The 14,519-nt window shown below is 42.6% G+C and overlaps 1 non-coding gene across 1 annotated transcript; it reads right to left on the bottom strand.

Moving 5' to 3' along the window:
* Positions 1-210: 210 nt before the first annotated feature.
* On the bottom strand, positions 211-359 carry LOC117233619. The gene has a single exon (XR_004493358.1). It is a non-coding gene; the product is annotated as a U4 spliceosomal RNA (small nuclear RNA).
* Positions 360-14,519: the final 14,160 nt, after the last annotated feature.

Raw genomic sequence — 14,519 nt, 5'->3', positions numbered from 1 at the left:
GATCTTACCACTGCGGTTATCGTCGATCTATACATAAGCGTGCATCTCCTCTGCGTTATCAGAGAAACCGACGGTTTCTACATTACATTTGACGCGTTAAAAAGTAAAAACTACAGATCAATAAGATTCGACGATATCTTCTTAAATCTATTAAATCTCTTCTTAAATCTATCTTATTAAAATTATCATTATTTTATGGAGAAATAAAAGTTACAGGTATATCGTTAAAGAATATTCACCTGTATTCACCTTCTCGCGAAGTTATCCGTCAGGGAATAGAGTAACTTTCAAGTTTCAACTAGCAATAATCGCACCTCGGTAGAACCTCATTGGTTACGATATCGCCACTGCGCAAAGCTTGAATAGAGTAACTGAAAAAGAAAGATTCTCGAGTCAGTCGTCGCTCCTCGAAAATACGGGAAACGCGAGATCAGTGATGACTCATCGGATTATCTTTTTACCCCGGTGCCGATCGTCTTTATGGAAAATTTACGAGACCTTTTAGACGACATTCCCTATTGAGGTATTGTGCAGTCTGTTTGGAAAGTCGTTATTCCGACTCATTGTCGTTGAAATTTTGACCTCACCTGCGGCCAAGGGGGAAAAGACCGCCGCCAGTGAGCAAGGTGCCTCATTCATACCGAACAATCGGCTAGAATTTCTTCGTTCTTTCTTTTATTTTTCATCCTTCTCGCACTCTTTCGCTACGCCCTCGTGTACGCTGCTAATCACCGGATCTCCGCAACACTAGGAGATCGGGAAACTCGATTTTCTTAACCTAAGAAGACCAAATACCTAGCTCGTAATACCTAGCTCGTAATAAAAATAGTTATATATATTTTTTCTTTTTCAACGTTTTTTACGTTAAATAATATATCATTTTCGGACGAAGTTTCATAATTTCGTAAAAGCGTCGAAAGAGAAATAGATTTGCTTTTACATAATACCACTCTTCTCTCGATTCTGTGCGCGCGAATAAGGAAAATTCACCTCATTTTCTAAATCGATTTACGGTGTTCCAGATGGCCAAATCGTTTCAATCAACGCAACAAAAAAATATTTCTCCGACTTCGTCTTTTTTCCCTTCTTGCTCTCGTTAGAATAATCTAACATTTAACATTTTAACTGTTCGTGCTATCGTCCTTTATAATCCTATATATTTATATATTATATCGACGCTCACACTTCGTAGTTGCCATACTTTTGCGGTAATTGTTCAGCTAGTTTAAATAGTATTCAGAATTGCCCAAAAAACAATAATATCGCTTGCTCTGTCGATTTTGATACAATAAAATAAGAAAAAAAACGAGGAGCTTCACCTGTGTCCTTGACACATTACCGGCCTAAGCGAACATCGCACTCCTTTGTCAATTTACGATACAAGGGAAGCTCGCTTTTTCTTTTTCCATCTGTCTCATCGAACGAGGCTGCTTTCGAAAAAGTACTCTGAGATAACCTTATTCTTATGATATATTTCTATAGTCTTATATATTCTTATATAATTAGATATGTTGAGGGGCACTTACTTCGTTTAAAATGACGTCGAAGCTGGATAGAGAGATCGCGTCGCGTCGCGTCGCGTCGCAACGTCGGTACTTGAACGCGTTGTACCGAAAGACGATCTACGAGACAGAAGAAGACGATACCTCGTAGAGGTTCTTACATTTTTACCGACCCCATGCTGAGGAGCAAGTGCGGAGCACGCTGCACGCAGTCAAAAAAGCGAAGCAGGAGAACGAAAGAAGAAGGGTAGAGGGAAAGAAGGAACGAAAGAAAGAAAGAAAGAAAGAAAAAGAAGGGAAGGAGAAAAGAAAAGCTTGAAATTATTGGGGGAACGTTTTCTCGGTTCAGGGCGTGTCTACTGCACGAGGGGCCGCTCGCTTATCGCGTGGCTACGGCAAACGTATACTTTAAAGTTTAAAGAATACGAGGTGCAGGACAATAAGACGAGATTTTGCACTTTTACGGCTGTCATAACGTTCCGACTGAGACGAAGTAGCGCGATGCTCCTCTCCGTCGTCCGATCGCTTCGGCTGGCTCGCGCGTTGCGTAATGTAATTTTCTGCTCAGCGACGATGCGTTCGGGTTTCTTCCACCCGGGATCATTTTTCCAACTAACGAATATTCGTGTTTCATTAGTAACAGCGATATCAGTGGTCAGTGCGTTTAATATTTTCTTTGGTCTGTCAAAAGATTGTGTATTTTCTGCGTATCGTAGTCGAAAAAATCGCGCATCGTTCTTTTATTACGTTCTGCACGATCGTCGATACGTCTGGCTGACGTCGCTCGTTTTAGGCTGCTTTCACACTGAGATACGAGTGCCGCGATGCGCGCTATATCGCTAATTGCGTACCGCGTGAATGCTGCTATTTGTTTTAACGTTTGGTCCGTGGTTTTCGTACGAAACGTATGGTTTCCGAGTATAAGCGAAACGAATGTCGCGGTACCGCGTTTCGCGAGGATCGTCGTGCGATCGTTTCCATCGGTGTACGCGTATCTCCGTGTGAAACCGGTCTTACTGCTCACGAATTAGTTAGCCCGATATCGACGCGAAACCAAGTTAGATTTTGCGTTACGTTTTCGTTTTGAAAGATATCATGTTCGCTAATAAAAGATATAAAGTATGTAGATATAGTTATCTCTATACTTTTGTTTTATTATCAGCCTCTTTTCTTTTAGCAAAGTCACTCGTGTTTATACTGTATATTGCAATGTTACTGGAAACTTGTCCGACCACTTTATTATCTTTCAATTTTTAATTTCATTCATTATCATCCTGTTAGTATTATCGTACTTGTTGTACTTTATGACTCGCATCGAACAACTTTTACAGCGATTAACGATCGCGAGCAACGATCGACCATTAACACTTTTTTCCCCGTAATAGTAATATTCGTGTACGATCGAGCCAACCGTGCTTCCATGCTCCTTAGGACGACACGATTGAAAGCGAATAGACAGAAATGATCGAGGGGTATTGCAGGAATTTACGCGCGTTAAATTATTTGCATGTTCGTATGGCGTAGCCTGTGTATTTACGCGGTTACTCGATGAATAATATTTATGCGTAAGCTGGCTCGTACGTGACAGAAATGACGAAACGGCGCTTGCTTCGACGATTGTTTCACGATAATCGGTTCGATCGAATTTAGACGAGTATCGATGGAACGGAAGAAATTTTAGGCGATCGTATCTGCGTAATCGCCGTAGTAGGTTAACGAAGCCTTACATCGGTATAAAACCAATCGTTTTTTACTTCCGATCGTTTTCGACGATCGCATCGGCTAAGACAGATACGATTGAGATAAGGCGAGAGATTAGCGCGTAATCAGGGATACTCGGATCGTGCTCGAATCTTTGCTCGATATGCCACGAATATCGTGGAAACATGGAAAATATATCTTAGCGAAAAGCGAATTTTATTCGACAAAAATTTAGCAAGATGGAAATTTCTATTTCCATCCTTTTCCTTTCTTTCGAATTCTCTTCTTTATCCTCGGTTTCAACAGCGACGCGACACGCTACACGTAGATATATATTTTCGAATGTAAAACGGTGTTCGTAGTCCGCTCGAATGGTTGGCTTAGCGAGAGACTAACACAACATCGTGGGGTATTTTTCGGCCTCTCGACTTAGATAGGTCTCCGCTTGGATAAGAAGCGACCCCAGATAGGTCGGGCATTTGTTTTAGCAGGTCAGAAAGCATCTAGACCTGCCCGACAGGCTAGAAAAAAGAGAGAGCGGCGAAAATAACCATCCACAGCGCTGTTACCTTTGTTGCACGAGCTCGGCCGATTCCTCTCGATAGATCCACGATAGATCCCCAAGACGTCGTCTAATCATTAGGGGTTTCGATTTTCGCGGGCCAGCATCGTCGTAGCCGATGACGAATACGCGTCGAGATGCGCTATGCGCCACTGCCTGCGCACGGATGATTCGTCGAGCTGCGTCTTGTGTAATTTGGAATAGACGTGGAAAGGTTTGTCGCGCGTTACGCGGCTCGGAAAACGCGCGGCTTTTGCAAACGATTGCAAATGAACCGACGACGATCGAGATTCGTGGAGGAAACACTCTATATATATATATATATAAGCTATAAGAATAACAGATTTTGCGCAACACACGACATAGCGCGATACGATCGCGTTGATCTCAATATCGTATTTAATACGTTCCTGCTTTTGCTTGTTGTTTCGCTATATACTGGATACGTATTTACGCGATTCGTGTGGAAAAATGATCTTTCTTCCCGTAGATTAGAAAGGATCGGAGGTGATCGATCCGGAGAAAGAGAAAAACAACGGTACGTTGATTCGACAGAATTCGTTCAATGAACGTTGTACAGGAGGATATCGTGGAATTAATTTCCACCGCGTTCATCGCGATAACAGCCTACCGTACGTACAGCGATACGCGAACGGAGAGCCGAGAGAAAAGAAGGAGAAATAATCGACGAGGATAATAAACGCGATAAAGCGTATAGATGCAGATAAAACGTAGCTAGTACGGAGATGGAATATTCCATGGCGACGCGAAGCTATCCGAACGCGCGCTACCATGGTCGTGGTCATCGAGACGACGGGGAGATCGCTTTTCAGAAATGCTCGTCCGGTAATTGCTGCACAAACTCATGGTCGAAAATTCAACAAAGAATCGAGTATGGTCGGGTCTACGTGGCTTCCGAAGCCGTTTCCTTTTTTTCCTCTTCTACCCAAACAAAACTCTTTTACCTTACGTCGCGTCGCCTTCCTTTTGCGTTCGTGACTTCTCCCTGACCGAACAGTGTTCTCAACCGTTAACGTTCGTGGTGCTCCCTCCAGGCTACCTTCCAGACTACCTTCCTCTCTTATACACCATCGTTTTCTACGTTCTAAACGATACCTATCAAACTGTACGTTAAACGATACGATTGTTCAAAAAATGGCCCGAGATATTCGATATCGTAGTGTGCAACTACCTGTTAGTAGATTTATTCGGTATAGTATATATATTTACTTGTCGCGTCGCTACACAACTGAAATTTCGAAATAGGCACATGTTTAATTACGAGTGACTTGTAATTACGCAACTGGTGCTCGAGCTGAATGAGTCCCGAATTACAAAACGTTTCAAAAAATCATAAGTTTGCTGCGATGTAGTAGATAATTCAGAGCTACTGAATATTTATCGGAGCCCGGTTAACTCGGCTGATATGAAATGGCACGCGTTCTCCACCGATAATTTAAGAAAGGGACCAGAAAATTTGGAAGCGTACGCGTCTATTTACCGCTATAGTACATAGTACATAGTGGTACATAGTATCGCTTGCGAGTATAGTACATAGACGAAAACATAAGTATATTTTAGCCGCGTAATTAGCGATGTTCGAATTATGATTCTCAGCTGCCGTACTTTCCCACGTGTAAAAAGGAACGAGTATTCTTTCGATACCTATTTTAGCCAGTAAAGTTTGGCTTCCATTCAAGTTTCTAAGTCGTTTTCGAAATACCGGTGTCGAGTGGGTTTCCGTTAGACAAGTTATCCGAAATGAAACGTTCGACGCGAAACAAGTTTTACGATTGCATCGTACATCTATTTGTTCGATCATCGACTCTGATCGATTCGTATTATTCGTTCACGTACAAAAGAATGCATTTCAATCCAACAATTACACGACGTAAACAATAAATAAGAATTTGTGATAGATGTGGAAAAGATACGATTCGTGTGATCGTGTATCGTCAAACGACAATTGATACAATTGTACAACAGAGATTGTAAATTTGATGATCTATACACACACACACACACACACATATATATATATATATATATATATTTACTCGTAGAGTAAATTTCCCAGTAAATGAAAAATGTCATACAAACTTGTTTATGAGAAGATTTAATCCCAAACACCAAATAACGAATATGTATGTACATAGATCGTTCAAAGAATAACATCTGTTTGACGGGCTGATGTATAACAAATACAAAATATAAATAGCCTTCCTAAATATACGTTCTACCGACAGTCGACAGAAACGGCTGTCAGGAGAAAAAATTTGAGCTCGGTGAAAAACGCCGGCGGTTTCCCAAAATACACGGTCTAAAGTCTAGATACTTACTCCAATTAAGAGTTGAGAAGCCTATGTAAAAAGTAAAACGGAGAATTTTCACAGTTTCTTAAATATTCTTCCGTTCGAAAACTTACGAAACGATTTGATGGGGAATATACGAAAACGATGAAAAGCGAAAGCGATATAACGTTGGATCGATCGATCGATCAACGGAGTGAATCGATCGAGAAGAGAATTGGCGGGTAAAGCTGGTACGTTGTTATCTCGAGAAGGATGAATCGGGGACGATGGGAACAACGAGTGAACGGTGTCATCGACGAGATTTTCGTTGCAATCTGCTAATTCGCCAGACCATACGCGTACCATAGGTAAGCGTCGTTAACTATGCATGGCACGCAATTACGACAACTTACGTTATCACGCTACAAGGCAGCCGGCCGTGGCTGAATTACAAAATGTATCCGAAATGTTCACGAACGACGCTCGTTACCTTCTCTTCGTACTCTTTCCAACCCTTTTAGCGCGCTTTAGATCAACGATCAAGTACGCGGGATTCTTCCGATCGAAAGGAACGTCCGCCCTTCGAACGAATAAAGTAATCGAGCACGCAGTCATCGACAGCGAAAAGAACAGGAGAATTTCTTAATACCAAACAGCCGGATCGATCAGTTCGTATAATCGTAATTTCACGAAAACGCAATTGCGCGTTGTACGTTGTACGTTGTAATTCTTCTACGGCTAGGCCTTTCTTCTAGAAGTCTTTTCGATCGTCGCACGTGTTATTAAACTCGAATTAGAAATGGTCACTGGTTTGCTTGTATCGTCGTTAACTTTGCCACGTTTAATCGCGCCTAGTTCGATATTTACGATATTTATTCCGAGAAGAGTGACGTTATATAGTCGATAATGGGGAAAAAAGATTGAGAAAAATGGGAAGCCAGCAATTATTTTCGATGAAGGATACGCTTACTACTACGAAACCAAAGTGCATGTAAATATTCGGTTCGTACATGTATTTTTTCATGCTATAACTTGATTAATTCTTCTCTCGCACGCCATTATGTGAGATTGCACACCTTGCGAATGTTTACATAAGCCGTAAAATCGTCAAATCGTTAAGTCACAAGTATCGTTAAGTGATATCGGTAAATGATTTCGATTTAACACGCAGCTGTAAAAAATAATTGTGTAAATTCTCGAAAATAGGTCGATCAACCGTACGCAGTGCTCCAGTATTTATTATATTTCATTTACGGTAAATCCATTCACTAGCTCCGAGTCGTGACTACGGTCGATCGGTCGCGATTAATCACTTTCACTTACTTGCCCATTATTATCTTACTTGGGCATCGCTTTGAACGATTCTCATTGACAACGTCCGAATACTACCAAAATACTTGGCAGCTAACGTTCGCGGTTACGTTTTAATTTACCGTGTAAGATATCGATCGATAATTTAAAGCGCTTTGCGTATACGACCAAGTTCGGTTAAAGTATTCGTAGCGTCGACTTTCCCTTGAAATTTTGACGATACGTTATTTAGCATATTATCTGTACATCGTATCTCAAAGATGAATGTTTTCACACGTAATCTCTATAGCAATCTACAGCTAAAATGATTTTCTGATTAGTCGCAGAAAAATCCTTCTTACAGAGTTGTTCGAGCGACCAATGTGTCGTTGAAAAATTTAGCTCTCGCCTTACCGTTTACGAATAAAACAACGAATAAAAGTAACGCGAAATATATCGGTAATTTCGGCGTCTAAAATGCCGAATATTACAACGAATGCGACATAAGAAGCTGCCGTCCTGTTCGTTTCTCAACTGTTTGCTAGTGTGCAGAGGTAGAGTACAGCCAGTGAAGAAATTCCTCCCCGGAGAGAGAATCTCGGACATGCGTGAACTCGGTTGTATTTCTTCGGAGATTTCTCGTGCTCGATCTAAATACCGTTGTCTATTAAATCGCGACAAGTGGAGATTCCATTGCATTCCAGCAGGCTGGTTCTCTCGTTTCTATGGAGCAGATGTTCCCGCTATTTCGGTTAGCGTTTCGCTCCGAGGGTGACGATTACGTTTCAATCGGACGAGAAGACCCGTGAGACGTCCACGTTGCTTCGTTACGACGACGTTATTTACGGCGAATCGTAACGAGTTACATCCAGAATCGATCCGTTGGCCAGGAGTTCCTGCGACACAAACCTAAACTCGTGTTGCGTTTACACCCTGCCGTGCTGCGAGTAATTTTAGCAGACGTAACGATTTCGGTAGACTCTCAACGGGTAAAATACGCCCGAGAAGGGGAAAAACGAGGCGACGCGACCGATTCACCGAATGGAATTGCTTTCTTCGATCCTTTTCCAACGCTTCGCGAAACACGGAACGCATAAAAATATTTCTGTCGGTGGAAGAAACCGCTCGAAAGATTTCTCGCGCGCGTAGTTCGCAGTTCGCATCCCCGTTGAAATCGTAATTCATCGAACGAACGTTTCGCTGTGTCTTATTAATTAATCAAACTAAATAACAAATTTTGATAAACGTCGGTTAACGGAAAAAACTGAACGACAATGTCGAAAGTGGTTCCTACCGTACGTAGATACGCATATCGTTCGTACCGTATCGACGTTCGTACCGATCTATGGATTAAAATTAAAAGTACAAGTTAGCAAAAAGTTGATTCGAGTGCGTGCGTGCGTGCTCGTCAAATTGAGCAAATTATTCTCTTTGATCGGAGAAAAGATGGAAAAGATGCGAAGAAGAAAGCAATTGCCAGTGGCAAGGTTAAGGACCTGCTCGACCGCGATTAAGACGAAGTAGACCAGAGGGCAGACCGACCCTGTACTCGCGTTCATTGGCGAACAAAAGAGAATCCGTTTTGCTCGTCGAGCATTCGCCAGCAATATATGTACCTGTGCGAGCATACGTACGTGTGGGAAGCGCATCGCGTGCGTGGTGTGCGTACGTACGAGTATCTTACTTGCTTACTTACGTTGGCTGTGCATACACGCACGTGATCCGCCACCACGTGGCTTCAGCACCGTCATCGACGAACGACGGAGGGACAGAGCGGACGTTCCGAAACGGAATCGTTATATATCCATATTCTACGCTCCACGGTAAACCTTCTGCGGATGCTGATAACTTCATAGTACAACGAACGATTCAACCTAGTTTTTCTCTCCTCGTATTTTACCTTTTCTCTCTCCCTCTCTTCCACAAATTATCTCTTCTTCCATCCAGATTTGTACTTATATTTATGTGCACTCGTGTATACATGCGCGTTTCTAAGCTCAATCTGCTCCTTCTATTTCGAGAAGAACAATTGTAAACTGCTTCTCCATATTACGTATTTAGTAATTAGTTGTTTTACGATACGAGAAAATAAGTATAATGATTATATTTTATCGTTAAGGTGTAATGAATTTCCTCTGATTCTTACATATTCCATCGATTATACGCTGAATATGTATACACGTAGACGACGTGGTTTTCGTCTATTCTGGTAACGATTTTTATTTGTACGAAGGCGATAAACGAAACGTTAAAACAAATGTGGCGACATCCGCACGGTACGCAGCTCGCGATACGAGTATCTCCGTGTGAAACCGGCTTTAGTTTACCATGTCGTACGCATATACGTTAAACGATTTCTATTTTCGTAACGCTTGCGTAATTTGCGAATACTATTGTAAAAATGAAACATTCTTCGAGTTCGATTCTTTGTTGAGTTGTCTACGTACGTAGATACATGCCGTAAGATTGTACACCGTACACGTATACGAGGCTTATTTCTACGATCGAACGTAGCAAATCACTAATCGATGGATCGCTAGTTGAATTCTCTTCTTCTTTGGTAAAGTAAAGACACGCATAAAATAAAAATACTCGCATTTCGAAAGGATGCAAAACGTACGAGATTTATCGATCGTCAGCTTCGTTTCTGCTAACTGTTGGTTTCCGCTTGCGTAAACCGAATCCTGTTTACGCGAACACAATCGCGAAGATGTCAGCGAAAGCTACATGACGCGAAAGTGCGAACGTGTGACACGCAAATTCGACGCCGCGCCGAACAAATTCAACGATATCGTATATCCATTGTTCGCTGACTAAGCTAAGATAATTTTTGTTATGCAAAAAACGTAATGGTCGCCGTCGTCGTCGTCGTCGTCGTTATCGTCGTGCGACAAAATTAGTTAATTTTCCTATTGCTCTCGAGTTCTCTTTTCTTATACGTGAGAAACGATCTGCCAACGATTCGTTGATTCGTCGACAAAGCGGGCCGAAGCTTTGATATTTTTGATATTTTTTAAACTTCGATTCGTAAGTAACGCGAATGAACGGAACGTGAAAAAATGTCCGGAGATGTCGCTAGACGTCGGTCGAATGCATTGTTAACGAAATAGTATAGGCCGTAAACACCGTGATAAGAATTTTTCATTCGTTAAATAAAGAAACGCCCGATAAGTAGGTTGCAACGCGATTTTACATTAAAAAATATAACGACGATTACTTATCGAGAGGCGAGTTGTTAAAAACTGCTCTTCACATCTTACGTTTATGTTGTGTCTCCGACGTATAGCTAAACAAGATAATTTAAAGGACACGCGATACGTGCCCCGATATTTTTATTAAATAAAGGTTAGGTACGATAAAAAGAATTGACAAATTACGTCAAAGAATTTTTCTCTTCGCTACGTCATATTCGATAAAGCGCGTCTCTAATTTTCTACAATTTTCTACGATTCTCTATTAGTTATTTGTTATTTCGACGATACTCCGAACGATAACTGGCTGATTTCGCAACTCGAACTTTCGTTACAAGAAGAGAACCTTCTTCCTTTTTTATAACGACAAAAGATTTTCGCGTGTACCAGACGTATGTATATAAATAGGAAAATGTAGCGTTCTTTCAGATTCGTAAAACGGAACTAAAGGCGTGCCAAAATTTCATACCTATCATTCATACCTACGATACATTCGTTTTCCCATTCTATGTGCGATCTTAAACGATCTTTGTAAAAAATATTTGTAAAAAAAGTCGATGTAACCGAATGAAAGTGAACTGGAAACGCGCGTCTCTCTAAATCTCGATCGATAGATAGGACGCAACTTCGCGAGAACTGAAACGGCAGTTCACGAGTCTCACGGAAGAGGATATCGCCGTCAACCTTCGTGTTTTCTCGACTCGAACTCGGCGAGAAATCGCGCTCGACTATTTATTCGGTGAAAATTTGCCATGTCGTGTTCCGGGATGGACGAAGATCGGGCTTGTTCGAAGGCTTGGACTTTATCAAAGGGCAAATAGGGCCCATCGAGCAGCGAGCTCGACCGGTTGGAGAACGTCACCAGAAATGCACAAACGGCCCGTTGTTTCTCCTCTCCTCTCGCCATCCCTTTACGGCCGGCCTGGATCGCGTAAAAAACGCTCATGAATATCCTTCTTTCATGCTAACGGATACGGAAATAAAGTAAAAAGCGGGAGAACCGTTCAAACGGTCGAGTCGCGGCGAATCGATCTTTCGGGGAAGAAGAATCGACGTGCTTAAAAATCGCGCGCGTCCGATGAGGTTTACTGCCAAAAAACGCGTTCCCGGCTCCGTTCTTCCAACTGTGAACGTTATCGGAAATTACACGGCCGAATCTGCCTATAGGTTTATCGGTTTATCGGTTTATCGGTTCATCGGTTTATCGGAATTCCCGCGTGGTTCTATCGTTTATGGGGAACGGTCACGTCATCGGTGGTTGTTACGTAAAGTGGGATACAAGAGTGTACGCGACGTACCTAATACTTACATACGATACAGCTTGTTTGCACAAGTAATTGCAGTATGAATGACAAGCGTCCTTGTCATAGATAAATTTTTACGTATTGTTTCGTTGTGGAGGACGCTCGCGATGCTCCGATGCACGCGGATTATACCGCGTGTTTGAATTAACTATGTCGTTATTTTTTTATACGTATTCGATACACGTGTATAATTTGACAATTATTAACGATTATTATAGAATTTGACGAGTACGCTTGGAGAGTTTCAGCCGTATAGACGGATAATTTCTTACAAATGGTAACAAACAGACTTAAAAAGGTTGGATATCTGGATACGGAAAGGTAGGACGTCCATCGTACGTCTATCGTTCGTTTTCGAACACTGTGGGAAAATCAACGTAGGTAAATGGTAGCGCGAGCAGCGGCGATGGCCGAACTTTGGTACGCAACCTCGGGGACCTCCTGGGTTCCGTTTGGTCATTTGCTTGCAACGACGTCGATGTCAAGGAACTTTCATGAATATGCTCGACCGGCGTAATGCGCACATTTCCATCGGCTTCTCTTCCTCGCCCTCCGCCCCCGCGATTTACGGCCCAACGCAGTCCGTCGAAGAACCCGTCGCTTTTTCCAACGACTGTACGCTTCTTGGAATTACACGGATCTCGTACGAACGCTGACTGTATGCTTGAGCGCGCGTGTGTGCGCGCATATGCTTGCCCCTGTACGAGCACGCGTGTGTGCCTGGACCATTGGTTATCTTCGACAGTGGTTCCCAATTTAACGATAGGCAGCTTCCTCTTTGTCCATTCGTCGGACGTCCATTTTTCTTTCTCCTCCGTTCGTTCTCAGATCCTCGATGGCCCGTTCGCCGTTTTCTTTTTCTCCTATTCGCTCGGTCCAACTCGCTTCTTACCCTAACGTCGATCGAACGGCCCGCTCGCTTTTTGCCCGATTTACAGTTCCTGCTGAGTATTTTCGACCGAGATTTTCATTCCTTCGTGCTCCATTTGCTTTCCGACCGGCGGTTGTCTTCGGATCGTACCTTCGATTCAGGCATTTTTCGAATTTTCTTCCTTGCTTTTCGCTTCGGCTGCGGTTTCGCATTTATCGAGTCGTTCGAGTTTGTATGGCGGACAGCGTCGTGCAGAGAGGCGAAATTTTTCTAACAGCTTTGTAGCATGATCGTTGATTACACGCACACCTTAAGAAATATCGAACGAATATCGTATTATCAATAGAATTACCAGAATGGCTTTTTAACAACTTCATTATCGTACAACGAACGTCTTCTATCTATATCGAACCTAATCAAAGCGCACTCGATCATAGTAAAACGTACGACAACTATGTCGCATCTAAAAAAATGTAAATTATTGCAGCGTTGTATGTTACCATTGTTAGGTAACAAATTTGAAACAAAATTTGAAAGAAATTTCACGCAACTCGAACGCCGTAACGATTTTATGCGCGCAATCATTATTAAAACGCTTGGATCTGATTAAACGTTCAAACGTTTCTAAAATTGCCTAGAAATTAAGTAAAATTCGCAGCAGCGGTTAAATCTCGACTGAAAGCCACTTTACTATCGTCTGCGTTCGTGCATTTCCTTTGTTCTACTCGTACTATCAGAGGAAAGGGGTAGAGGCGTTCTCTCGGTCTCCCAATATGGCGTCTTGTTCTGCCGCTTTAGTTATACGGTATCGACGATAAGAAGGCACGTCTCGAGCAACGTCGAGAACCTTTACGTAGACGAAATCGACCCACTGATCGTGTTCCAAGCCTGTTCGAACCATTCGTCGTCTAACTGCGCTCTCATTTTTTCCCCACTGCGCGTCAATCCACTGCGCGTTCGCTGCAAATTCGCTACCTTTATTTGCAACGAAGGGATCGCCCAGGTTTATTATTGGTCGGCTAATTATCGTGTAAGACAATTGCGCTATTTAAAAGCACGTTTGTACGCTTTCAAAATTCGAACGCACTCTCCACACCCATTCAGCCGTTCGGCTGGACGATCCGCTTACTTACGGTTAGATCGGGCTTAGATGCACCGCTCGTAAGTACACGCGTACAACTTTCGTTGGTTCGTTAATCGAAATCGGCGAGAAAACCCGCTAGCTTGCGAAGCTCGGTCATATTCGATCGCAGCACGCTTTACGAACGAAACGAAATACGTACAACTTGGGGCAAAGGTTCCGGCGTTTCCTGTCGGCAAAGATAATCTCATCTCCACTCTGACTGGCATCGCGTCACGAGCTAGAGTCTTCGGGAGTCGACGATAAGTATCCTACATTTGAATTTCTAACCCAAGATTATAAATACTTTCGTCCCTTTCTCGGCCTCCTGTTAGAAAGTGCGTTACGCGTTTGATTTACGCGTCGGTGGTTATTTACGCGCGGCAAAGGGCAGGGAACCAGCGCTATTTTACCCTATGTTCCGACAAAACGAAATTGTCTTTAACCCGACGATGGTTTATGCTTTGAAGTTCCCTAACGTACCACGTATGCTTATTACGAGATTCGGTTATCCAAAGTTACGTACTTTGTTATTCTTCGCCCGTTTTATTCCTTCTTCCGTTATTCGTAAGACCATAGAGACCGTGGATATGTATTACACGCGTATTAGCAAATCGAAGAAGAAGCAAGAGGACGAAAAAGGCGAAGTGAAATTCTTGTAAGGACAAGTTACGAAAACGTGTCGCT

The sequence above is a fragment of the Bombus vosnesenskii genome, unplaced genomic scaffold (assembly GCF_011952255.1).
Source record: "Bombus vosnesenskii isolate JDL3184/JDL3185 unplaced genomic scaffold, Bvos_JDL3184-5_v1.1 scf7180000013297, whole genome shotgun sequence".
Classification (NCBI taxonomy): domain Eukaryota; kingdom Metazoa; phylum Arthropoda; class Insecta; order Hymenoptera; family Apidae; genus Bombus; species Bombus vosnesenskii.
This window is presented reverse-complemented; position numbering and strand designations above follow the sequence as displayed.